At 37.8% G+C, this 27134-nt stretch overlaps 1 protein-coding gene across 11 annotated transcripts in view; it reads left to right on the top strand.

Annotated features, from left to right (window-relative positions):
• Positions 1–1223: 1223 nt before the first annotated feature.
• Positions 1224–27134, top strand: part of GUCY1A1 (guanylate cyclase 1 soluble subunit alpha 1) — a 69813-nt gene continuing 43902 nt past the window's right edge. For 7 of the 11 annotated variants that reach the window (XM_017526051.2, XM_017526045.2, XM_017526053.1 and 4 more), the window contains exons 1-2: positions 1224–1611; positions 2001–2074. The gene's annotated coding sequence lies outside the window, so the exon portion shown is untranslated. Of the gene's footprint in view, positions 1855–2000; positions 2075–2337; positions 2595–27134 lie in introns of those variants that run through there. The other 4 variants (XM_017526046.2, XM_037737614.1, XM_017526042.2 and 1 more) reach the window with 2 other exon arrangements.

Genomic DNA, 27134 nt, shown 5'->3' with positions numbered 1-27134 from the left:
ACTGGGGTTAAATGCAATACTAATCAAGAAGTTTGGTATGCTACAAAACTTGAGAATGGTAGAAGTCAAAATTAAGGGTTAAACAAGTCATGTTCCAGAATGAAAGGAATATTGGTAATGATATCAGCAGAAGACAACAACAACAAAGTCTTTATATAAGCCTGAAACTCATGACAGCCGCAGATCAGGCATCTGAACCCAACCTGTCTTTCTACCATATCTTCCTACAGGTTTCTTTATGTACTTTTTATTTCTACCAGATGGTACTACTCTTTGTGTCTTGAATAACAGTGCCATGCCTTTTCAACCTCTGTATGTTTGCTCACAAGTTTCCCTCTGTCAGAAAAAAGCAAAAACACCAAAAAAACTTGCTCTATTTTATCTTTTTCCAAATATGACCAATCCTTCAAGACCTATCTCTAATACCGTTCTTTTATGAAACCTGTCAGACAATATCTCATTTTCTTCTGAATATTCATAGCATTTAATTTACTTAAAATAGTATGACTTCCCTCTTCCTTTTACTTATGAATTACTATGCATTTTCTTAAAGTTTCCTTCTACATCTGAAGTTGTAAATATTCTTAGTACAAATGCCCTGCTGATCTAAGAGAGTATCATGGGTTAAATGCAGAGGAAGAGAAGTTTCTGAGATGGCAGGAGGGCAAAAGTTTCTGTGGCTACCTGTGCTTATATAGCTGACTTTCTTAACTGTTCCTGACTTACTTAAATATATTTGTTTTCCTGATTCTGACTAATGTTCGCCATGAGGCAAGCACAGCAGGCAAGACTGGGAGAAAGTTTGCAAATGTGATGAGCTTAAAATGGGACCACATTAGTTGGTGAATTTGGGGAACATATAAAAGAGGAAGATAAGCATGAATTGAATTGAATTGAAGAGGGATCACATAAAGATCATGATTAATTGTTAATTCACAATGGAACAGCATGATGGTTTTTTTTTTTTTAAGTCAGAAAGGTGACTAAAAGCATAATATCACAACACATAGGTAACAAATAGAACTAAGTGCACCGAGCCAAGCAGAAGCCAGACTTTACTCAAAAGATGTAAAATTTCTGTAACCATAAAATTGTTTCTGCAAAGAAGTATATTGGCTTCAAATCTGAACACTAGCACAAGAAAATCATCAGCGCAGATGTCAACTTCCCGGCAGAAATGCTGGAGTTTTTAACTGTGGAAAACTGCAGTGTTTCCGAACCAGTGCATAGAGATGAAGACATGTTTTTGTTTTTAAGTGGGCCAAATTTTCCTGGAGTCTTCACCAACTTTTTCCTTTCTCTGTTTTTTTTTTTTTTTTTTTTTTTTTTTGTCCCCTGCCCTAGGTCTCAGTATCCACACAGTAATTTCTGGGATGACGATTGGGCGGCTGCAGAGACCAGGACTCGGTTCCCCTGCCCTATTCTGAGCCTAGTGGGTGGGACACAGCTCAGAGTCAGTTTTCCAGAAGCAGGTTTTAGTGCAGAGTTTTCCTACACTTTTCCTGCGCTAGAGCAGCGAGCAGCCTGGAGCAGACCCAGGGGAAGGACACCTGCGGGGGAAGGAGCGCCTGGAGCAGCCTAGGGACCCCAGCCCAGTGTGATCTCACCATGGTGCATTTTGGCTGCTGCTTTCTTTTTCAGTCTTTCGTTGCAGAGAAGGGGAGGAGACGGGGAGAGGTCTGAAAAAATCAAATGCCATAGAGAAAGGAACTGCAAGGGTTCCTTTGGGGTGATCAAAGAGGGAGATACAGACAGACACAGAGAGACAAAAGCAGGGGCGGACTGAGGGTCTGGGAGCCACGCGGTCGACACTGTTTCCGAGGCACGCCGCGTCCCGCCCAGCCTGTTGAGCGGGTAGACACGAGCGACCCGACCGTAAGCGCCGCTGCCGCGAGTGCCCAGGGTGCACACAGGCGGGGACCGACAGGTGCCACTGCAGGGTCCCGTCTCCCGCTCACCGCCTGCCACCCCTGACGCTCTCTCTCTTTCTCCCTTCGCAGTGCGGATTTGCGAGGCGCGCCCTGGAGCTGCTACAGATCTGGAAGCACAGCCCCGAGGTATGCGAAGCCACCAAGTAAGTGGTCGCTGCGTCCCCACGCGGGTCGGGGCTCTTCAGACGGGCGGTCCCTCTTCCGGGACCCCTTCTTGGGCTGGGCCTCCTTCCTCTCCTGGGAAACCTTCCCTAAGCTCCCAAATTGCCCAGCCCTGGGGAGCCTGGGCCCGGTTCCCACGCTGGGGAGGAGCGAGAGGAAAAGAGACGACGCCCGGAGGGCCGGCCCAGGGCCCGGGGGACCCGCGGCGCCCAGCGGCGCCCTAGGGAGGAGCACTGATTGGGGTGGGCGCGGGGCAGCGCCGCGCCGGCGGCTGCGCTCTCTGGGCCGGGCCGTGAGAACGCGCGGGGCGCGCCGGGGCCGCTGCTCTCCCACAGCCGGGGCGCCCGGGCCGCAGAGCCCGCCAGCCCCGTGCAGCGCCGAGGCCTCCCGAGCGCGGGCAGGCGAGCGAGCGGGCGCAGCCGGGGAATGCCTGGACCCGGGGGGCAGCGGGGCTGGAGGCGGCGGCGGGCTTCAGGGCAACTTCACCCGGCTGCGGCGTGGGTAAGCGGCGGGTGCTCCCCACAGCAAACCCTGCGATCGCTGGGCTGCCCAGACAAGGCGGCCGGCCAACTTCCAGCGGCTGCCCAGCGGCTCCACGAGGTGTGCGCGTGTGTGCGAGACAGAATCATTTACTGCTTAGCAGTCCCGTTTCTGCTTTCGTTAGGACTGAGGCTCTAGGAGAAACGGTGAGCAGGGGGCCACCGGGGTCTCCGCGCCAGGCTGCACCCCGTCGCCCGAGCTGCCTGCCAGTGACGATGGTGTGAGGGGCTGCGTTGCAATGTGATCATGTGATTTCAGGCTATGGATTTTGTGGGTCTTTCTTTGCTCACGGATTTTCACATGGTTATTCTTTCATTGTGCACTCGATAAACAGTTTGCATCTTCTGAAGTAAGCCAGAAGATCGTAAGGCTCACTTAACGACGACTAGTGGAAGGCATCTTGAATTCGAACCTATGGAAACCGTGCTGGGTTTTAAATAGGGCAGATTTTTTTCTTTCATTTGAACTTCATTTATTATATATCAATAGTGATGTTTTAGGATCAATCCTCCTATGGTGATTTCACTAAATGCTTATTTAATGAATTCTTGATTTGATTTTATTACATCTCTACCACTTACTAGACCGGTCTTGGTAGGAACGTCAAACTTCCCTGTTACATGTAGGTAAGGGTTGAAGCCCTTAATTATATAAATTTTTATATCTTGGTTCATAGTATAGAAGTGGTCTGTTGCTTTTCCTAAAATGGCTATACATATTTTTTTCTTTAAGAGTGATTATTTCAGGTACCGTATTATGCACAGTGGTAAAAAATCAACGCGTTATGATAGCAACGACGTGACCAAAATAAGCAACACTTGATTTGTCTGAAAGTTATATGTATAAACTTCATTATTCCTTCAGTGGAAGTTGTCTATACAGCCTATGCTTTGCTCTGCCTAAACAACTGGGTCTGTGGATCTTCTCGGGGCCTGCAGTTCCTAAAATTGTACTTAAACATTAGAGTTGCTGCATTTTAAGGAAGTTAGTACAGAGTCAAATATCAAATAACACAAAATTAAGGACCACAGGGCAAAACCACGTAAGCCACACTTTTTCTTGTCAAAACAACAGGCTCTCTACATAGAGCCTGCAGACATAGGCCAGCAGAAAAATTCTAGAACAATTAAATGGTGTTACAATAATTAAACATTTCACAAGACCAGATGCATGCATTTTAATGTATTAAGAAATAGGTCTGTGAAGTTTATTTAGTAGAATTTTGTAGTGAATAGATGGGTACCTTATATTTATTCTTGTATTTTAAGATCTCTATTAAAAGGCAGAAAATAAAAATTATATTTTTGTCTTTGAAATCCAATCAACATATAAAGTACTTATGCTTGACATGGTGTCTCAAAGTGTATGAAATATAAGTAGCCCCTTAAAGGTCTTGCTTCTAGATATTCAGGTATTAAATAACATGATTAAAATAGTTTTCTGTCATTCAGAGAATGAGGAAGGAAATATAAAATTATTTTATTTATTTATGGCAATCCCAAAGACAAAAGAAGTGTGAAAAACTTCATAATGCTTAGTCCTTATAACTCTTAAAACTACGGCTTGTTAAGTGATTTTTCTTAAGACATTTTGAGACGCTATTTTAATATTTCACTATAAACAAGTGATAATATTAAAATTAAAGTATATCTATTACAAATACATCAATCAACTATTTTGTGACCTAAAGAATATCTATGACCTAATTTTGTCATAGATATTTTTCAACTAAACTTGAAAAAAATTAAACCTTTATCTATCATCACTTTTACTGACACATTGCTATATTGTGTAACTTTGAATTTTTTCAGAAACTATACATGGGAAATTAAATCCTGCATTTACATTTGTTGACAGTTAATGATTGTGGACTGAGCAGAATATTTCTTTCTTTACAGGTTAGTTTAAAATAACATGATACGTACCCCCATAGTTTCTAATTCACCTTTTTTCAGAAATAAATAAATATCAAATTAGCCATCAGAATCAATCTCAACAAGTAAGGGGAAATGGAAAGGTAAGGCAGTATTTCAATAAAACAAGCCAAAAAGTATGTCCATTGATAGGAAAAAGATTTGGAGGAAGTGGTTATTCAGAATGACTTTTTCTATGTCAGATTCACTAAGAAGTTGCTTGGCTTTTATTTGTGAGACTATTCCATTTTGATGGCACTGGTTTTTATACTGGTGAGTTAAAAATATTTACCCAAGCCACTTTTCTTAAACATTTATATTTATTACTTTCTGCACATTTGTAAAAACAAATATTTCTTTCAAAAGTATCAATAATTAAAAATATTTTTGTCTCTTGGCCATCTACGTTGATTCTGCAATAGTTTGTTTTGGGTGTCTACGTCTTGACTTGATACAAGAGCTTTTGTCAATGATTAGTTACTTGGGGTGAAGTAAATTTCCTGGGATTGATTTACTTGGGGTAAAATAAATTTCCTGGCTATCCTGAATCATATTTGCTTCTTTAATTTTTTTCAGAACATTTTGAAATGTCTTACCTAACATATATATATATATATATAAAATATATAAAATATATATATTTTTATACATATATATAATGTATATATTTATTTTATATATATAATGTGTGTGTGTGTGTGTGTGTGTGTGTGTGTAGTGTGAGTGTATATATATTTATTTATTTTTATTCTGTCCTGGATTCAGGTCAATAGACTTCATCTTCCAAGCCCACAGGAAGAGAGAATGGCTACATCTTAAAACTTGAGATCCTCTGGAACTGGTTCTTCCTTGCCACAAGAATGTGCCTCACAGCCTGTAGCTTCTAACTTCTCTTATCTGGCATGCTTCTGGCCATTAATAATATTTCATTAAAACAAAACCTCCCTTTTATAAAATTGAAGGCAATTCAAGTTAATTAACTCACATACCAAGCCCTCCATCTCACCACACTAAGAATTAGCAGGAAATCAACACAAGACAGTGGCTTTGAAAGTGAACACCTTCTTGAAAGCAAGTAGGGCAGACCCATTTCTTAATCCTGACCTTTTTTTCTAGGCCCAGCCTATCCATTTATCCCCTGTTGCTTTGTCACACATCACTGAAAGTACCAGTTTAAATGTCTGCATCTCCCACTAAATTCAAATCTCCTTCGGAGTATCCAATATTGGATCCATAGTGGTTGGCGCATAGTAGGTGTCTAAAGGGCTTAACACTGTTGTCTTTGTTATTCTTGAATTAAGGCTTGTTTATGCCTTGATGCTACCAGTTGGAGCTATGATCTTGGTGACAGAGATCCTTGTGTGATCTTCTGTTATATGGTTGGTAGCCTCTTCAGAATTGCTTGTAAACTGTTATTTACTTCACCAACGATTTTAACTCTGCTCAAACCCTTAAATCTCTTGCCACTAGACCTACCGGAACCTGCCTTCCCAATGTCAGCTTCACTTTTAATGTCTGCTTTATCTTCCTTGCTGTGGATTTAGCTGGACAAAGAGACATAACTGCATCTTGTGGCTACCAATTGCTTCACTCCAGTTTGAGGGTAGAGGATACTTAGCAGTGCTATGCACTTATTTTATTCTTTTTTTGGTTAATTTCATATCAAATTCTCCATGGTACACATTCTGGATTTTCCCAGGTTTTCTAGTCTACCAAAATTATCTCTACTCTTCATTCTCAGCAGAGGACCATACTTTTTAATTCACAGAGATTATTAGAGTCGGTTTTGGCAAATTATTTGTCAACACTCATCTTGAATACAGGAAACATTTCTTTGACCAGGTCTGAACCTAAGAACTCTTTCCTTATATTCAGCTATCAAATTTGTCTCTTAAATACCCATATCTTTAATTTTTACCTCTTAGAGTATTTATACAAAATGCTTTTACATCTAACAACTCTTAATAGTGTCTAAGATAGTATTGAGTTCCTTCAGCCCATGCATCTTTAGCATGGGTTGAGAGTCTCATTGTGATCAGGGCTTTTCTCTTTTGGATGCACTTCTGCTTTTCCTAGTGTGATCCCCAGAGCTGAACATAGAGGACCGTCATCTGATATAGTTATGTCCTCTAGACACCATATAGTAAATCAACCTGAAATCTATTCTACCTTACCCCCCGTTTTTTCTGCACTCATACAATATTGTTTAATTTTGTATCTTTTTTGCAAGCTCTTCTGAAAATACACTTTTTTTTCCCCAACCTAATTTTATGTTTGGCCACTTGATTTGGGACTTTTGCAAATACTTACTGCAATTAAATTTAATCGTTACCTTTAGTTAACCTGTTGTTCCAGAAAGTCAAAGTCTTCTTGAATTGTGAGTCCTTGATACAGATTAGCCATTTTCTCCAATTTAGGGGAATTAACAGGTTTGATCAGGATATAATTAACTATCTACACTGCTGAACTGGAACTACCTTGGCATTTTCCTAGACACCTTCCTTTAGATAGACTCCTGCTTTGCATTAGTCCATAAATTATTCCTCTTTCTAAAGTTGTTCAACCAGTTACACAGTCAAATAACTCTCTCTGAAGTTTACATTCCTTTGTGTGGCTTACGAGAGTATACTGAGACAGACTTGGTCAAATTCCTTGCTGAAATGAGTTTCCATTCCTGTAGAATAGATGTCAAGTAACGGCTACTGAAAACAGGAGATAACTAGGTTAGTTGGTAGTGATAGGTTCCTGTGACCTCTCGTTAGTTTATAAATAACAGCACTTCACATTTCGAATGCTTGCATGCCATGTTTTAAATCATCTCTTTGGAATAGTACCTGCAATTAATGTCCAGCTCTCTAAATTATAGCTGGTAGAATCCACCTTTCCAAGTTTGAAAATTGAGGCAATGGTTGGACTCTGTCAACAGTTCTCTTCATCATAGTATTTTTAAAGATGGCTTTAATAATTCCTTTATTTTATCTGCACATGCTTTCAATATTTTGTAGTGTAATTTCCCCAAATTAATGAATTTAAGCTCATTTAGAATATTTGATAGCATTCTACCTTCTGGACCTTAAATTGGTTATTTTTAGTTTTGTCTTACTTTTATAAGTATGGATATGATTTTCTTAAGGAGTGGATATGAAACAAAATAAGAACAGAGTAGTTTGCCTGTTTGTTCATGTACTGTGATTTGAATATCTTTAGCCAGTGCACTCATTTTGTATCTAATAAAAATGCCATTATCACCCCTTTATCTGGCAATCATAGCAAAAATTAAAAGGGCATTTTTTTCTTGTTTTTGTAAGCTTCAGCTTATTTTATGTCTTATATTTTATAACACTCTTCTGAGACTCAGCCACTGTTTTGTACTTCTCTCAATAAAGTTTGTTATGGTTTATGCTTGTCACTGAGGGAGATAGAAAGCAAAGTTTATGACACACACTCCTTGACTTGAAGGAATTTAAAGTCTGCATGAGCAAAACCAAGAAATGGTCTCAGAATTATACATGTCAGCACTTAACAATGAGCGTAATATTTGTAGAAGAGTTTTAATACGTTTGAAAGAATTTAGGAGAAGGAAGAGAGTTTGGTAAGATGGAAATACTGAGTAAGGCTTTCCAGAGGGTATCTAAGACTTAGTTGAGGTTTCGAAGCAAGATCAGGATGTTGGCCATTGTAGGATCTGTAGAATTTAAATATGGCAAATAGTAGGAAGAGTGTTCTAGACAGAGGAAAGGAAAAGATCCACTGCAGGGATCAGATATGTTGGAGGTGTGTGTGTGTGTGTGTGTGTGTGTGTATACCCTGTGTATGGTGGAACGGGCAATGCTGACCCTTCCTAAGCCATAGCTTTGAAGTATTTCTTTATAGAGAACACCACTTTTCCATTTCTAGGTGCGAGGCCCATATCTACTCATCTTGTAGATCTCAAACTAAGCTCTACTTATTAAAAGCTTTCCCTGACCTTCCAAACCTAAACTGCATACCTTATTATGTTTTCCTGTAACACACTGTGCTTCCTCTGTCAAATTATTATGACATGAATAATTGCTTGCTGAACTTTCACTTATTCGACTGATACCTGTGGGAAGAGTTACCATTTCTGTTTGGTTCCCCATTTGATGCACAGTCAACTAACACAAGCGCTCAATGGCTCATGAGCACTCAGTGAATGTCTGCTATGATGAGCCTACTGGCACAGTGAAGTTATATGGAGAATATTTGTAAATAAATGTTTGACGAAGGGTTGGATTATAAGTCCAGGATTTTCTTTCTTTATATGCTTATTCTATAAGATTTTTTTCTATGTTTAAAATGTATTTATTTGCTTTTATTTCTTAAGCTTTTTTTATTATTAAAAATAAAGACAAAAACACATACCTTACACAAAGTCAGGGACCTACACAAAGTCAGGGTCTTCAGCTTCACTGTCTTCCATTGCCACGTTTTCTCACTGGAAAGTCTTCAGGTTCAATAACACTCATGGAGCGGTCCTCACCTTTGATTACAATGGAAAAACCTCCACTGCAATCTGGAAAGCCTCCTGAAGGAACTGCCTGAGGCTGTTTTACAGTTAACTTAATTTTATAAGTAAAACTAGTACCCTCTAAAATAACAATTAAAGGCACAGTACAGTAAATACATACACCAGTAAAATAGTACTTTCTTATCACGATCAAGTTTTAATCGTATGTACTATGCTTTTATGTGACTGGTAGTGTAGTAGGTTTGCCCGTGGCACATCTCCACAAGCATTTCAATTATGCACTGTGCTATGACATTAGATGGCCAGCAGTCTCTAAGTAACGGGATTTTTTCAGCCTCATTATAATCATATGGGACCATGATTGCATATGTGGCCCATAGCTGAAAGAAACGTTGTTATTTGGCACGTGACAGTATATGCACTGCAATGGTCAGCTGCTTATTGTTCTCAATTTGCAATCACGTTGTAGCTTCAAATATGCTCATTATCAGTAGTTAAAGGATATGTGGTTTTTATTCCATTATTAAGTTAATAAAACATGTGATAAGGAATTTCAGTATTCCACAGTATAGCATGAACTTTTAAATTGTGTATTTGTGGGGATAAAATTATATCAAGATCTTTAGCACTATGTGTGAAGAATTTAGAGAGTTACAAATGTAGCATCAAAGGAAATTTGGGTAAATGCAATAAAATTGTCAGTACATGAGTTGTAAAGCAAGATACTCATATTAAGTTAGCACTATACATTTGTAAATATGATTAGCAAAAGGCAGGCTTCCCAGTGGAAAAAACATCTTTGGGTAAAATTCTATTTTTTAATGTTTTAAAATATTTGCCATCACTAATTGTAAGTCATATTCCTTTTTATCCAACTCTATCCCAAATAACAATTTAATACACCACAGCCTCTATTTCTGATTCTCTTCTGTGTGACTGACTCAGAATAATTCATTAGCCCTTGTTTCATCTTAACGCTCACAAAATTTTAGCAGTGGTATGTAGGAGCACCGTGATATGTGCTGATAAGAGTTTATACTTTGGAGAGCAAATTATCCTGATTAAAGTCACGGCTTCTCTTCTCTTTCTCCTCCTCTCTTTGAAGCTATGACAGTTTATCCTAACCTGGTCACTAAGGCTTGCTTGCTGGCCTGGCTGATGGCAAGGAAGTTGTATATGAGGGATGTCACAAGGTCACCCCTCACAAAAATTGCTTTCCCACTTTGTCCTGCCCCAAAGTCTAAATCTTTGGATTGATTCAATCCTTTGGAGTATCTCCGGAGTCCATAAGATACCTGTTTTACCCAAAAGAGCAGCACAACCTGGTTGCCCAACAGCAGTGGTTACTTTTATTATGTTGTGTTCTGCCTTCGGTCAAGAGCATGACACTTGGACGTAGCTTTTTAAAGTAAAGAGAAAAAGGAAACTGAAAGGCTCAGTGAGTGGGACATAGATAAGTAAATGAGACCTAAATAGAGTGTATTGGGCAACAACGCAGGGCTTAAATAAGAAGAGGAAGACCAAAAGAAAGCAAAGAATGTTCTAAGAAGAGCTGGTTTTGTTTACGTTTTTGTTGCCTATTAGTTTTCTTCTTTCCTGGGGATGGTTGGAACATTTTTCCACATCGGCATGTTATGGCCTTGATTACCTACCTAAATCAAACCAGAGGAAAATCAGTTTAGTTGTTTTTATCTTAACATTGGATCTGTTTCAGTGTGTAGGAAATTAGTGGTTGCATGTTGTCACAGTCTACTTTGTACACAGTAGAAAGGTGTATGGCTATGTTTCTTTACATTCACTGTCCATGATAAATACTAATTGGTCAGTGACTGTAAGTCTCAAGAATTTTTGCCGCACAGCATGTGTTAAAACTCATTTTAAGGGGTGTGGCAATCATGCAGTTTTCATCACTTTAAGGGGGTAATCTGACAGCTGTATTTTACTGTCTGACTGCAGCTTTATTCTTGATCATTCTCTTCCTTGAATACTGTGTTATGGTCACGTTATCTTAGCTGAAATATTCCCAAGGTTTTTTTGTTTGTTTGTTTTCACGTCTTTGTTTTTTGCATATATTTTCTGCTCCTGCAAAGCCTTATTTTGTTTTCTCTGTCTTGCTATTTCCTATTATTTTACAAAGCTCACCTTAAATGTCACCTTTTCTAGGACACGTTTACTAATGTACTGTACAGGGCCACATGAAGATTCTTCATGTCCCCATCACAACCTGTCATGATATCACACTGAACTGAGTTTGTGTGGTCTAAGTCTGTCCACCCAAACCTTTACTCAAAACATTCCTTAACGAACTAGTATTGGCTTGTTTTTATTTCTTTGTTTTTGTTTTTAATCTCTGAGATCTCATTCTTTAGAATGCAGTAATGGGTGCTTAATAAATACTTTGGGGATATGTGAATGAATGAATGATCAGATGGGTTGATGAAAGATTCTAAGGGGAGATTAGGTAATGTGATTATAAGAGAAAGGTCCTAAAGAATGCTTAGGAAAGGAATGGATCCTCTATTCATACATGATTTTGTTGATCAGCTTATATGTAGCATCACGGTCATTTGGAAAATATTGGTCCATTGAAATCTACACATTTTCCAAATGGTGACACACTTTATTATACAGTGTCAAAAGTTAGCCTTCGTGACTATCATCACTGGTCTCATCAGGAAGTTTTAAGTGCTGGATAGCTATAAGCTCACAATGGCAGTTGTAGATAGTGCAGTTGTGGGTTGAGAAACTTTTCCAGTTTCCTCTTTTTAAACCAAGAATCCATCCTTAAATATAAGAAAAAAATCAGGCAGGGAGTGGTGGCTCATGACTGTAATCCCAGCACTTTGGGATGCTGAGGTGGGCAGATCACCTGAGGTCAGGAGTTTGAGACCAGCCTGGTCATTTTTAGTGAAATGCTGTCTCTACTAAAAATACAAAAATTAGCCAGGCATGGTGGTGGGTGCCTATATTCCCAGCTACTTGGGAGACTGAGGCAGGAGAATCCTTTGAACCTGGGAGGTGGAGGTTGCAGTGAGCCAAGATCATGCCACTGCACTCCAGCCTCTCTCTCTCTCTCTCTCTCTCTCTCTCAATCTCTCTCTCTATATATATATATATGTGTGTGTGTGTGTGTGTGTGTGTGTGTGTGTGTATACATGTATACACGCACACACACATCCCCCAATAGATTTGGTCTTAAATTAGAATAAATATTAAAATCTAAAATAACAGTTTATATGAAAAATTAGCAAAGTGGAATTATTTCTTCTGTTTACATTTCAGACTAAGAAACACTTCAAGATTTCAAAATGATAAATTATTAGACAATAATTAAATTACAAACATTATAGCAGGTATCCTGATAGGAAAAATCAAAACAGATGTTCTGAGAACAAACCGCTCTAATCTCCAAAAATGTACATTTATACTTTAAACCTACTAATATAGAGAATTCTAATCAAATATAAATTTCATTAGAATGATTACATCATCACATGTCATGTAGTCTCTGGAGAACTCTTCTGAAATCTGTAAAAGAATGAGAATGAAAAAGGTGCATCATATTAGAGTGTTGTTATGAAAATAGCTTTGACCTTGCAGATCCTCTGGAAATGTCTCAGGGCATCCCCAAGAGTTTGCAAATCACATTTCAAGAAATGCTGCTTATGTCAAATGTGACTTGAACAAGGTAAACAAAAAGCTTCTTACAATAATTTTATATCAAGTCCAGTTAATCATAGTTAACATTTCTTAAGCACATGTTACGTTGCAAGCATTAATACAACTGCATTACTTTAATCAAATCCCTTGAGGAATGTTCTGTTCTCATCACTGTTCTACAGATGAGAAAAGGGATGATGCACAGAGTAGATAAGTCACTTGCATAAATGTCATACACTGAATTAATAATGGAACTGGTATTTGCAGCCAGGCAAGGTTCACACTTTTACTTACTGTGGTAATTACTATGGTTACCTTTCTGCCCACATTGCAAGTTTTCCTGATGGTTTATAAATTAGCCAAGTTTTGCTGATGAACCATAGCATTTGTTAAATGTCTAGCATTTTAAGAAGCTCCCAAACTGTTTTCCATTCCCACCAATAGTCTATGAGAATTCCAGTGATTCCACATCGTCAGTAACTCGGCATTGCCAAACTCTAGAATTTTAGACATTCTAATTCGTTATTCTTTAATAACCAATAATATTGAACATATGAAAAAATGTTTATTGACCATTTTATATCTTCTTTAATGAATTGTCTATTCAGATTTTTTTGCTCATTTTAAAATGGAATTGTTTTTTTTCTTAATGAGTTGCAACACTGTATATTCTGGATTAAACTCCTTTGCTGGTATGTGTTACAAGTATTTTCTTCCAGTATGTGACATGTATTTTTGTTGATGCAATAACGTCTTTCAAAGAGCCAAAGTATTTCTTTATTTCAATGAAGTCCACTTCATCATGCTATTTAAAATATTTCATGCTTTTTTTTTTTTAATTTAAGCATCTTTGCTTCAAACCTGGTCACAAAGAATTTCTTTTATGCTTTCTTCTGTAAGTTTTACAGTTGTAACTTTTGTATTTAGGTTTAAGATCTGTTGTAGTCTGTTTATTTTACTATAAAAGAATACCTGGGGTTGGATCATTTATTTTAAAAAGAGGTTTATTTGGTTCAGTGTTCTACAGGCTGTGCAGGAAGCATGGCATCAGCATTTGCTTCTGGTGAGAGCATGAGGCTGCTTCCACTCATGGCAGAAGGTGAAGGGGACCCAGTGTTTGCAGAGATGACTCAGAGAGAGGAAGCAAGGGAGAGAGAGAGGAGATGCCAGGCTTTTGTGTAACAGTCAGCTCTTGGAGGAACTGGTAGAGCAAGAACTCATGCCTATCATGAGAATGGTGCCAAGTCATTCATGAGGGATCTGCCCGATGACCCAAACATCTCCCAATTCACTCCACATTCAACAATGAAAAACAGATTTCAACATAAAGTCTGGAAGGTTCGAATATCCAAACCATGGCACGGTCCATTTAGAATGAATTTTTGTATATAGTATGATGTGTGGATAAAAGTTTATTTCTGTTTTTTTAATATGGATTTCCAGTTGTTCCAATGGCATTTTTATTAAAAAACAAACAAACATATTTTCTTTCCTGATTTTATTCCCTTGACACCTTTGTTGAAAATGCAATTGTGGATCTCTATCTCACTGATCTCTGCGGCACTCCTTTCAAACTGATACCTCACTCTTGATTACTACTGTGACTTTTTAACTTTGAAGTGGGTATATAAGTCCTTCAGTGCTATTTTTCTTCTTGAATATTAATTTGGCTGCCCTATGTCATCAGCGAAAGCCTCATTTTGTCAATTTTTGCTAAAATGATGGCTTGGATGTTGCTTGGAACTGCATTGAATCTCTAAACCAATTTAGAGAGAATTTGTACCTTAACAATATTATACATGGTATATCTCTCCATACATTTAGACCTTCCTTAATTTATCTCACCAATGTTTGTAGTTTTCAGTGTAAGAGTCTTGTAAGCTCTTGGTTAGATTTATTCCTAAGTATTTTATATTTATTAACATTATCATAAATGAGTTTTTAAAATAATTATTTTCCAGTGTTTGTGGCTAGTACAGAAGTTACAATGGACTTTTGTATATCAGTCTTGTATTCTGAAATAGTGCTTAATTTACTTCTTAGTTCTAGTTAATTTGTAGATCCATTGGGAATTCCTACATGAACAATTTTAAATGTGTGTGTGTGTGTGCACGTGTGCACACGCACACATATGCACGTGTATGATCCTTGAACAACACAGGGTTTAGGGGTGCTGACACTCCTGCACGGTCAAAAAATTCATATAAAAGATTTGACTCCTCAAAAACTTGACTACTAATAGCCTACTAGAGACTGGAAGCTTTACTGATAACATAAACAGTTGATTGACATGTATTATATATTACATACTATATTCTTACAATAAAGCTAGAGAAAAGAAAATGTTACAAAGAAAATCATAAAGAAAGAGAAAACATATTTACTATTTATTAAGTGCAAGTGGGTCATTATAAAAAGCCTTCCTTCTCATTGTCTTTACTTTGAGTGGGAGTAGGAAGAAGATAAGGGGTTGGTTTTGCTACATCTGGGATGGCAGAGGCAGAAGAAAATCTGCATGTAAGTGGACCCATGCAGTTTGAATCCGTGTTGTTCTTGTATTGATTGGATACGCACACACACGCACGCGCACGCACACACACACAGTCATGCACGTGTAAATCTGCAACCTTTTTGCCTTTTGTTTAACTTACTGCAAAGGGTAGGACCTAACTTCTGTACAACATTGATTAGAAGTAGAGAGAGCAGGCCTCTCTGCCTTGTTCCTGAATAATAGTGGAAAAGTGTTCAGTCTTTCATCATCAAGTATGACTCAATAATTATAGTTTTCATAGATGCTTTCTGATGGATATTTTTAAATGATGATTGCATAGCTTCTCTCACTTGTTCTCATTATTAGGGTTGGAGTGGGAGGCTCTTGTGATTTTCTGCAATTTAACTAGAAGTCAAAGACCCTGTACTTTGAACTAATTTTTGTGCTCTGTATAGTATTTCTTTTTACAGAAAGCTACAAATATAGGTAACTAAAGGGAAAGATTTCTTATCCTCATAATCCTTCTCTCAAACTTGCTGTTTCCCAATCCATGAATCTTAATATAATTCAGACTCAGTTACAGTATAGTATTTTATCACTATAACTCCTATGTACTTCCATTTTGATCTTCTATTATTATACAACATTTTATTTTAAAAACCATAAGTATCTTTCTAATTTAAAAATCAAATGATGTTTTCTCAATCCCCCTTCCCCTCTTCTGACTTGTGACATACACTTCTTTTGAACATTTGTCCTCTTTCATATTCATTCTCATTATACTTTTCTAATTGCTGCTTCTCTGTCAATAGTCAAATACCTTCTCCAGTCCTTAAACATGAGGATTTCCTGGAGTTCTAAATTTGGTTATCTTCTCTCTCTACATGTAGCCCTTTGATCTTAAATAGCTGTAATTAAACTCCTGACTACAAGGTTTCTGCTCCAGGGAGGAGCACAAATTCATGTCTAATCTATTATACACTTCTGAAGTAAATACTCCAATTTTTAAAAGCACCTGTACCCGAGATTCCCCACTAAGAGTTCAAGATCCATGTATCTAAAACAAAAGTCAACATTCTTTCTCTCAGTCCTACTGCTCGGCTTCTGTTACCTGTTTCCATTAATGGTAGCATGTTATTCTAGACAAAACTTTAGAGTCACCCTATTCCTCAGATATAGTGAGTTGCCACATCACGCCAACTTTAATTTTATAATATCTCCAGTAACCATCTTTTCCTGCCTCTTTCCCACAGTTTCCTTCATATCTTGTTTTCACTTACACTGCTCTTTCTCTGTGGCATGCCCCTTGCCAAAAATCTTAATGTTCAAACTTTAGTCATTTAAAAAAATAAGTTCAAATTCTGTACATTCCAGGAAGTCTTCCTCGATCATTCTTTTGCCACCACTGCCTAAACCTGATTATTTCTTATGAACAGTTTTAACCCCCATCTTTACTTATTTTCACTTTTATTATAGCTATTAGCTATTTAAGAAAATTTCTTATATATGCATAAGAAAATTCAGTGTGTGTGTGTGTCTATATATACCCCACTCATATCAGGCTTTGAAGAAAATTAAGGAAAGGAATATTTTTATTCTTTTATGTAGCTGAGTAAATTTGAATTATAAATGGATTATTGACAACTCATTTTAAAACTTATTTCCAATAAGCAAGACATTCTAGAAGTTCTGATTTAGCTTTCTTTTATTTGTATTTTACGGTTTTCTGGTTTGTGTTTTACCCTATATATTGATTATAACTAATAGTATAATATTAATATATTTTATTGAGATTTGTTGATATTAATTGAATGGCCAAATAATGCTTAATTCTGTGCTAAGTGCTTCTGATAAGGCAGTGACATATAGGAAACATGGATGGTTTTTCATTTAGCTGATTTCACAGGAAAGTGAAAAAGGAAGGTAGGAAATTACATGAGGATTGCTGACTTCTTTATCAAGCACAGACCCTGGAAATGCATAAACTTCTATGTACAGTGAGATTTCATTTTTTCAGAAAAAAGTTGAAAAACAACACTAATAAGTAAAATAGAAAAAGAGAATATATAGGAAAAAAATTTCTTGTCAAGTTGTCACTTACATAGGTGTCTTTGTGTCTTCACATACAAAGAATCCAGTAAAATAAATGCAAAAGATTGAATAAATTTGGTAATAACAATTTAGGTTGCCTATCTATATCACTTCCATGTTTTTACCAAATGACTCAGAGCTAGTAGTTCTGTCTTTCAATTTCAGCAGAAAATAATCATTGGCATTCCAAAGTTGGATAAACTGAGACCTGCATTAGCTGGTTTGATTAAGGCTGGAAAATACCAAACTTGATTTAATGACAAAGACAGGCTAATGAGGAAGATTATTTAGAAAATGTCTTTAGAGATTTGAAAAGGGACTAAAAGATAGTTTCTCAAGAAAGCGCCAAAGGGGATGAGAAAATCATGAAAGAGTCTAGGGCACCATTTTAGAAACTGTAGACAGACAAAGCAATTTTACAGTGTATGTTAACATTAGCATGATATGTAGACAAACGGTAACTTCTGATTGGACTGAGATGAACTAGTTATGTTCACCCTCAAAAGATGGCAAAGTGTGAAATTTGAATTAAAATAACTGTTAAGGTTTTCTCGGTACATTCCCTGCAGTGGCTGGTGGTCCACCAAGAGAGAAGGCCTTCTCAGCATTTTCAGTGGAGGAGGTGATCAGGGTATACTGGGTGAACTCCAGGGCCATGGTCAAACTCTCTGAGTTCCTATCTCACCTATATGCCTCCTGAGCTTTGGGGTTTGGGTCACATCACTGAAATCTGCACTCTGTCATCTGTGAGTGGAAGGGATTGCAATAAATAATCTCTAACTCCTCTTCCAGTTCTAAACTTCTGTGATGCAAATGACTCTGTATGTTGACTTTCACGTGAAGGGTACTGAAATTAATAGGAAAAATTGTTTGGTGTTTCTTTCTTTCTTTCTTTCTTTCTTTTGAGACAGAGTCTCACTCTGTCACCAGGTGCCAGGCTGGAGTGCAGTGGCGCGACCTCGGCTCACTGCAACCTCCGCCTCCTGGGTTCAAACAATTCTCCTGCCTCAGCCTCCCAAGTAGCTGGGACTACAGGCGCGTGCCACCATGCCCAGCTAATTTTTTTGTATTTTTAGTAGAGGCAGGGTTTCACCATGTTGGCCAGGATGGTCTCGATCTCTTGACCTTGTGATCCCCCCACCCAAAGTGCTGGGATTACAGGCATGAGCCGCTGCGCCTGGCCTGTTTGGTGTTTCTTTAAACTTTATCTATTTTGAGTCAATTAGATGACAGAAGGCATTAACAGAATATAGCTGTGGATTTGGATTTAATGGGAAAAGACTCAGCCTTTCTCAACATATATATATATATACCTGCAAAGGACATGTTCAGAAGTCAAAATTCATTTCTAGTAATGATTTCTTCTAAACTAAATCATTATGTAAAAACTGGGTAGAACTGAGTTTATGTTGGAATTTGCTGCATGTCTTTTGCTAATCTGGTTCCAGCATAAGCATCAAGGATCTGTGTCCCAGTGTTGTGATAAAAGTTCGTTTCCTGTCTTAAGAATCAGAAAGCGCTTTACTGCTGGTCTGAAAAGTAGAAAACGCACCAGACTGCCCATCAATTACTAATACCGCAGTAGCCTGTTCCCCTAGGCCACCTCCAAAGAAACATCTGCTGAATCTCTAGGCCTCTAATCTCACTCTTTCCTTCACTTTTATGAGATTTTCTCTAAGGTCATAAAAGAAAATTTCTCTGAGAAACGTACTTTGTCAAAGTTTCTTCCTCGGCTTTGTTGTAAAGATCCTTTAAATGTGGCAGAGAAACTGACAGCCTTTTTAGCTGCCTTTCTATTCTTCTCTGATCCCTAAAACTAGAGTGGCTCAAAGTAAAGTTTTGGAAGGGAGTCTCCTTAGAGTTCACTGGGACCCTGAAAACATCTCTCATGCCTTCATTTTGGAAATATTTAAGCTTCGTTGTCTTAATTGACATGCCCAACAACCTGATCTCTCATTTTCTTCTGTAGTCCAGCAGATAAATTTTAGTCTTTGTTTTCCCAGATTATATTTATTACTAGGGGAACTTGAATAATAATCACCGTGATACGTCAAAAGTTCCTGGTTTCTCAAGGCAACTCCACAGCATGGGCTCTGTAGTTAGATAGGGTTGGGTTCATTTCCTGTTTCTGCCACTCACCAGCTATGGCCAAGGAGAAGTCACATGATCGACCTTTCAGATTCTTCTTGTATAAAAGATACTAAAATATACAAACACATATTTACACACCTTTCCCATAAGATTGTTTGAAGATTAAATAAGATAATGTCTGTGATGTCCCCAACAGCTCTTTAAAGCATCAGTCAGTCAACAGACCCCATCAAGGACAAGATAGTAGCTACTGAAGGCTTTGCCAGCCATGAGACCTCCGTAGCAGTTACTCAGCTGCAGGGTTTGAACACAGTAGCTAGAGACAGTGCACAAATGAGTGAGTGTGGCTGCACTCCAATAAAACTACTTATGGACATAGAAATTTAGGTCTCATATAGTGCTCATGTATCACAGAGTGTTCTTTTGAGTTGTTTTCACCATTTAATAATATAAAGACGGTCTTAGAGTCTCAGCTAGATGAAAGCAGGCAACAGACTGGATTTTGGCCCACAGGCCATCATGTGCCAGCTCCTGCTTTAAAGGCTCCTGAGCCTCCGCTGTTCTCCTACATGGTGGCTTAGCTTTGCCTGACCCCCCTCAGCCCTTCTCTGGCTTCGGCAGCTCCTGCACTGCCTGAGTCTCCCCCATTGAAACATTTGTTCTTGTTCTCCTCCTGTTTTTGGTTTCGGTTTTTTCTCTTTGCTGTTCCTTCTGTAGCCAGGCCTACACGTCATTAATGTGTTCTTGATTAGGTTTGGTAAGATTCTAACTCCAGTAGTGCATAGAGATCTTAAGTTTTCATAGCTATATAAGTGTCAGGTCCTTTCTCTCAAAGAGCTTGAGAAAATTTCCAAAGGCTGGATTAGAAGAACTGTGAGAGTCACTAGTGTCTCTTATTCTAGAATTTTCTTTCCAAATATGACAAGTTAGAGTCCAGCCAGTATGTCTTGCGTCTACCACTGGGTGAGTTCTGTACTTACAGGTCACTCCTTCCTTCCCATCGAGGGTAAGATGACCTTAGTATCTTCTCATTGCTTAGAATGGTAATTCAAGTGTTCCACAGGTCAATCCAGAGTCACTTCACTTTTGTGAGGAATCCCTGTGTCTCTTACTTTAACTGGACTCTGGGTCACCTATCTTGGTTCCACAAATATCTTAAAATGAACTGCCAATTAGTGTATCACCTCTGCTTGCTCACCACCTAAACCTTTCTACCAAACTAACATGGAGAAAGTAAGTAGATTAAAGAATTATCACTGAGTCAGTATTTAGAAGAACAGTTAGCAATAATTGGAGCCAAGATTCCTTGTATAACAAATACTAATCATTTCTCAATATGGCATTCTAGGAAAAGAACATCAGACACCAGAGAATTTCTATTTAAGCTTGGTTGTTATGAGATTTTGTTTTGTTTTCAAATTTCCACATTGGGAATAATATGAATTAATAAAAAACAACGTGGTTTATAAAATAGTTTTGGCTTAATGAGTAGAAAATGAGGTTTAAAATTCAACATAGTAGCCCAATTTTTACATTCTAATATTTCATTGAAATAATTAGATATGCAACTTATTATGTAATAGAATTAGATGAAACCAAAATGGAATCTTTCTGCTCTAGGCTGTGCTGCACACTCTATTATTTTATAATTCAATAAAAAGAACCCTAACTATTGACTTAGAGCTTTCTTGGTATTCTGTAATGCCCATCAAGTAAAGATTGTTTTCTATATTTGTAGGATCATGAGCATTTGATATATTATCAGAGTTCCCCTAAATAAGATTTGATTAATGAAAAAATGATTTCATACGTATAAAACACTACTGAATCTTTCCGAGAAGATAGGCTAAATTGTCAGTCATTTATTTAATAATTTATATCAGCAGGATTCTCTTGTAGTGTGAAATGGACGTTAACATTTGCTTGTATGTACCAAAAAAAAAAAATTTAGGGCTGCTCTGAAGTTAGCAGGCAGACAGTGATCCTTTTCTTCCTGTCGTAAGAAGTGGCCTAGAAAACTGCTAGAAGAAGCATCACAGCTTTCGTAAGGAAAGTGATTTCAGTCTTGATCCAAGAGAGGACGTTTATCTTGTTTAAAAATTATGGACCTATGGATGCTAGGCAAGACCAGGCACTTTACATATATTATTCCAAATTCTTAATTTAACTCTGTTACTGTACATCCTGACTTTACTATTTTATATGTGGAGTAATAGACCTCGTGAAGTTATGAAACTTGTCCAATGTCATGCTATCACTGCATAGCAGTTGTGATAGTCAACATGTATTCCTGCCATACTTGGTGGCAGTGCTTTTCTAAGTGCTTGCTATTTATTGCTTTGTTTAATCTCACAACACATTTAGGAGATTGTTGCTATTATTATCCTTATTTTTCAGATGGAGAAAATTGAGGTGAAGTTCAGTTAAGAACTTGACTAACATCACAGAGCTAGCACATGGTAGACGCAGGGAGCAAACACAGGCCATCTGTTCATGTAGCCTAAGCTTTTAACTGCTATGCCAACTCCACTGCCTCTGGGCACAGCTGGGCATGGCACCCACTTTTATGTGAATCCAATCCGCCAAATTATGAAGTCTCTGTCATGCTAACTATCTGTATGAGACACATACTCATATACACACATGCCTGTATTTCTCAGAAGTGAAAACTCACCATTATAGAAGAGGAAAAATAAGTGTGTATATGTAAGTATGTATGTGTGTGTGTGTTTATGTATGTCTATGACATCAAGGATATAGAGAGTGTACTTCCAGGCCTTCCTGCCTGACTGAAATTTAAAAGAAGAGAAAACAGAGAAATTATGATATCATGTAATCATCAAGTTCATTGTGTTGCCTAAATGAAATCTATCAGTTAGCCCAATTATTTAATCATCAAGGATTTCTTTTCACTTTAAAAGTTTCATCAGATTATTTTACCTAAATCCTAATGTACTCTGTGGAATCTCAAGAGAATGTGGTCTTGTTGAGTGTTTCTTCCGGGATGGTAAGCTGGCTTTTCACCTTATCTGCAAATTTAAATCAAACATTGATGAGAGTAGAGGTATTTTTTATATAACACAATGTAGATGTTCTTGGAAAACTCCATGTGTTTCAAAATTCTGCACTAAAAATAAAAGGACTTAGGGGGAAAAAAAATGTGGTGAAATCACTCACTGCTTATGAACACTAACAAAAGCAACAATAAAAAAATCCCCCGAAATATAAAAGTTTATTTAAAAGACATATTGAATTCAAATGAGTATTGCACCTCAGTAATTTCAGACCTTGACTTAAAGGGATAAAAGTGAAAGTAGTTGGTGGGAAAGAACTATAAGAAAGCCTTGAGTCTGCTGAGTTACGGGGACAAGAGAAAAATAAAGGGAAATTGTGCCATCAGTGCTTCCATGACAGAGCATATGGTCAGACTGGGCTAAGAGGAAGAACGGGGAGCAAAAGCGATCTAACATGCCTGCCATTTTATCCTGACATTATTTCCCTAGCAATAGGTGTGCCTGAGCCGACTGACATTCCCAAAATGCACAGTACTTATTTGAAAACAGATAAAAACAAAATGGCTTTTTACAGAGTAAAAAGGAATTACATTTCTTCCTTAACTCATTTCATAATCATTAGTATATTTACAGTAAGTATATTATAAAGTGCTAAGCCTCTGTAAGGAATTATTTTAGCAATGTAACTATGATGAGAATCATAGAAAAAGATGCAAGAAATTGTTTTATATATTAGAGGGAAAAACCATTGAAAAGCTTATCTGATTTCCTCATGATCAGCATGATGCACCGTAAGTAGTGATGATACTTAATTTGAAGATGTTTAACTGCATGTCTTCAAATTGTAGTGACTATCACACAGGAGAGTCTTAAAAATATATTTTAGGATTTATAATCCCAAAGGTTTTGCTCTTAAATTAGTTATAAAACATTCTGTAAATACTTTGATATGAAAACTGAGAAAAAATGTTAATTCAAGCAGTTAAAATCTTCCTGTTATAGAGTGTACTGAATTTTGCTATTACTTCAAAGATGCCACAGAATTGCCTCTTAAATCTGATTTTAAAAGATTATGGATTGCATTCATTTTATTTTAAGCAAAGATTTAATGTAGCTTATTAAACACAATTATGTCCAGTGCTATAGTTTTATCAAGGCAGTTGCCGTCCGTCAAATCGGGGGCCAGGAGGACTCCAATGTGATTATTGAAAGTGAGGTTGCTGTCGTCTTTAGAGTTGACCTCTTTGTTTTGGGAGAATTATCAGTATGGGCTCTTGAGTTACAAAAATTTAAGGTAAGCATCCTCCTCCTTAAAAATACCTTGAGACAGCTCACACTTACATAGAGATGCAGTTCATTAGGAAGGTCAGTGGCCTGCTCGGTAACAGAAATTCGAATGAACAACTTCTGGGCTTTTGAACAAGAAGGAGAAATTGCTTCCCAAAAAGAGATTTTAAGAGGAGAGTTGGAGTAACCCAACTCCCACAAGATGTTGTATAATATTTGAAATCCAAGCTGTAGGCTTGGTTCTGATTGAATAACCAAAGTCATGGGCAATGTATTATGGTATTTTGATTGTGCCCTATGGTCCCTAGAGTTTTTTCTTGGCTGTGGTATTGAGAAGTCAAGTCAGAGGAATATGTTTCCTCTGCTTCGGCCCCCACACCCAGTCAGCAGCCCAGGCCTGCGGATTCTCTCAGAATGACTTCTGCATTGGTTCATTTTTTCCCCCAGGGTCACTGTTTTTGCCCGACCCATATCTACCATCTGTCCCACTCTGACCCATTTTTCATTCTACTTTTCAAATAATCTTTTAAAAATGCAATCTAATGCATTTGCTCTCTTGCTTCTTAGTCATTTAGTTGATTGCCCTTAGCATAGAGTATTACCTTATTTAATGTGGTTTGTAGAACACTGCAGAATCCTGATCTCTGCCTATTTTGTCTCTCACCACCATTACCTTGCTCTCTCTTACCTCGTTCATGCCTTTACTATACTGGAATTATTTCTATTGCTAGAACATTGGCTTCCAAGCATGCTGCTTTTCTGAAACTCACTTAGCCTGGCCCAGCTCAGCTGTTTCTGAGGGGACCAGGCTGAGAGCACTGATTTCCATTCCCAGAGCACTATATCCCTTCCCTGTTTGCAGCGCAGGCTAGCTTGGAACTGATGCATCAGAAGTAGTTTCCCTTCTGGATTGTAAGTTCCTTGAGAGCAAGGGGTGTCCTTTGCACAACACTCTTGTGCCCTTGTGTCTAGAAGAATGTCTGGCACAGAGCAGGGCATCCATAAATATTTGTTGAAGAGGAGGAAAAATGAGCAAGTAAATGAACGCATGAATGACGTTGAAGACAATCCAGCGATACCAAGGAATCCATTGGAATTGAGATTATTAAAAAGAAAATGCAGATGGATGGAGAATTTATGTTAAAAGCCAAAAGAGTCTTGAGCTTTAACTTTTAGGCATCATCAAATTTAATAAGGAGATATCAGAAAGATACTAAAGCAAAGGCCAGATAGTTCTAAACTTAAGAATAAATATGATATAAGGAAATGAACACAATCCATAAAGCTAACCTTTCTGAAAGAGCAACAATAAAGAAAGAAGGTAGTGCTAGAGAGGAATGATGAGATGACGGAGTCTGAGACTTTTAACTCTTTTTAACTTTGTAGTGGAGAGAATTGGGCATGATCACCAGTTTTTCTACTGCTTTCTCTGCTTTCCTGATACTTCACAGGGAAAGTTCTATAAACATTTCCTACTACAAAGTGAAAAGAAACACATTCTAAAAGACTGAGTTATGAGATTTTATTTAATATTTTTCAATTTGGGGGAAAGGAAAACTTTCTAACTTTTCAGTCTGCCAGAAAATGAAGGCTTTTTTAATTTACGAAAATAGTTGTTACAATTTGTACTGAAGTGTACAGGCTTCATCCTTACTAAGACAATTTGCTTTTAAGTTTTCTCCTCCTTTTGGCTACTCTTAAAAATCTGGACTTTTAGGTTTAATCTTAAAAAGCTCACCTCTTTAATCACAGATATTGGCATGTCCAGGTGCCAGGTCTGATGGTAGACATTTGAGAGAGTGAATTGCTTTTATGATGGATACATAATTTTTAGGCTTGCCTCTTCTTTCTTTTTTTTTGGATATTTATTTATTTTATTATTTATTTATTTTAACTTTTATTTTTAGTTTGGGGTACAAGTGCAGGTTTGTTACATAAGTGAACTTGTGTTACGGGAATTAGTTGCACAGATTATTTCATCACCCAGGTTTTAAGCCTCCTACCCATTAGTTACTTTCCTTGAACCTCTCCCTCCCTCCACCCTCCATGCTCCAAAAGGTGTCGGTGAGTGTTGTTCCCCTCTATGTGTCCATGTGTTCTCATCATTTAGCTCCCACTTATCAGTGAGAACATGTGGTGTTTGGTTTTCTGTTCCTGGGTGAGTTTGCTCAGGATACTGCCCTCCAGCTCCATCCAGGTCCCTGCAAAGGACATGATCTTATCTTTTTTATGACTGCATAGTATTCTATGATGTATATGAATGACATTTTCTTTATCCAGTTTATCACTGATGGGAAATTAGGTTGATTCCACATTCTACTATTGTGAATAGCGTTCCAACAAACATACATGTGTATGGGTCTTTATAAGAGAATGATTTATATTCCTTTGCGTATATACCCAGTAATAAGATTGCTGGGTCAAATGGTATTTCTGTCTTTAGGTCTTTGAGGAGTTGCCACATGGTCTTCCACAGTAGCTGAAGTAATTTATACTCCCACCAAGAGCATATAAACATTCCTTTTTTTCCACAACCTTGCCTGCATCTGTTATTTTTTGACTTTTTAATAATAATCATTCTAACTAATGTTAGATGGTATCTCATTGCAGTTTTGATTTGGATTTCTCTAATGAGCAGTGATGTTGAGCTTCTTTTCATATGATTGTTGGTCACATGTATGCCTTCTTTTAAAGTGTCTTTTTCTAACTTTTCCTCTGTTCCTTAAGACCTGCTTTTGGAGAAAAGTATATCAGAGAGTATGGTAAGGGATGCTTTCCTTGAGTCTACATGACCTTTTGACATGTAGTAAACCAGATATTCCTGCTTATTTAAATTCTAGGACAAGTGCGGTGGCTCACGCCTGTAATCCCAGCACTTTTGGAGGCCCAGGCGGGCAGATGATCTGAGGTCAGGAGTTCGAGACCAGCCTGGCCAACATGGTGAAACCCTATCTCTACTAAAATACAAAAATTACCAGGCATGGTGGCAGTGCCTGTAATCCCAGCTACTTGGGAGGCTGAGGCAGGAGAATCGCTTGAACCCAGGAGGCAGAGGATTATGCCACTGCACTCCAGCCTGGGAGACAGAGTGAGACTGTGTCTCAAGAAAAAAAAAAGATGTTTATGCTTAATTAAATTCTAGAATTTAAATGATTGAGGGTTTGAGGGTTGCCTTACTTGAACAATAATCTGTCTCTGTTATTAATACTAGGCCAGTAGCTGGGTCATCATTCTCACCACAGCAAAGTTAATCACTCTCCGGTTAAAGAGAGAGAGCATTCAGTTTATTTGGGGGCTGTTTAATCGTCACCTTCTGGGATGACAAGTACCTCTTCCAGTTTCTGAGAACATCGTATTCCACTGCTTGCCAAGGCCTGTTGCCAAATTTGTTATTTTAATTTATTTGTTTTTCCCTTACCATGTTACTACAACCAGCTATGTACTGAATTCATCAACTGACCAAAC

Source organism: Cebus imitator, unplaced genomic scaffold, assembly GCF_001604975.1.
Source record: "Cebus imitator isolate Cc_AM_T3 unplaced genomic scaffold, Cebus_imitator-1.0 Scaffold40, whole genome shotgun sequence".
In the NCBI taxonomy this organism is placed as follows: domain Eukaryota; kingdom Metazoa; phylum Chordata; class Mammalia; order Primates; family Cebidae; genus Cebus; species Cebus imitator.
Note: the sequence above shows the minus strand (reverse complement) of the source record. Positions and strands in the feature narration are given on the sequence as shown.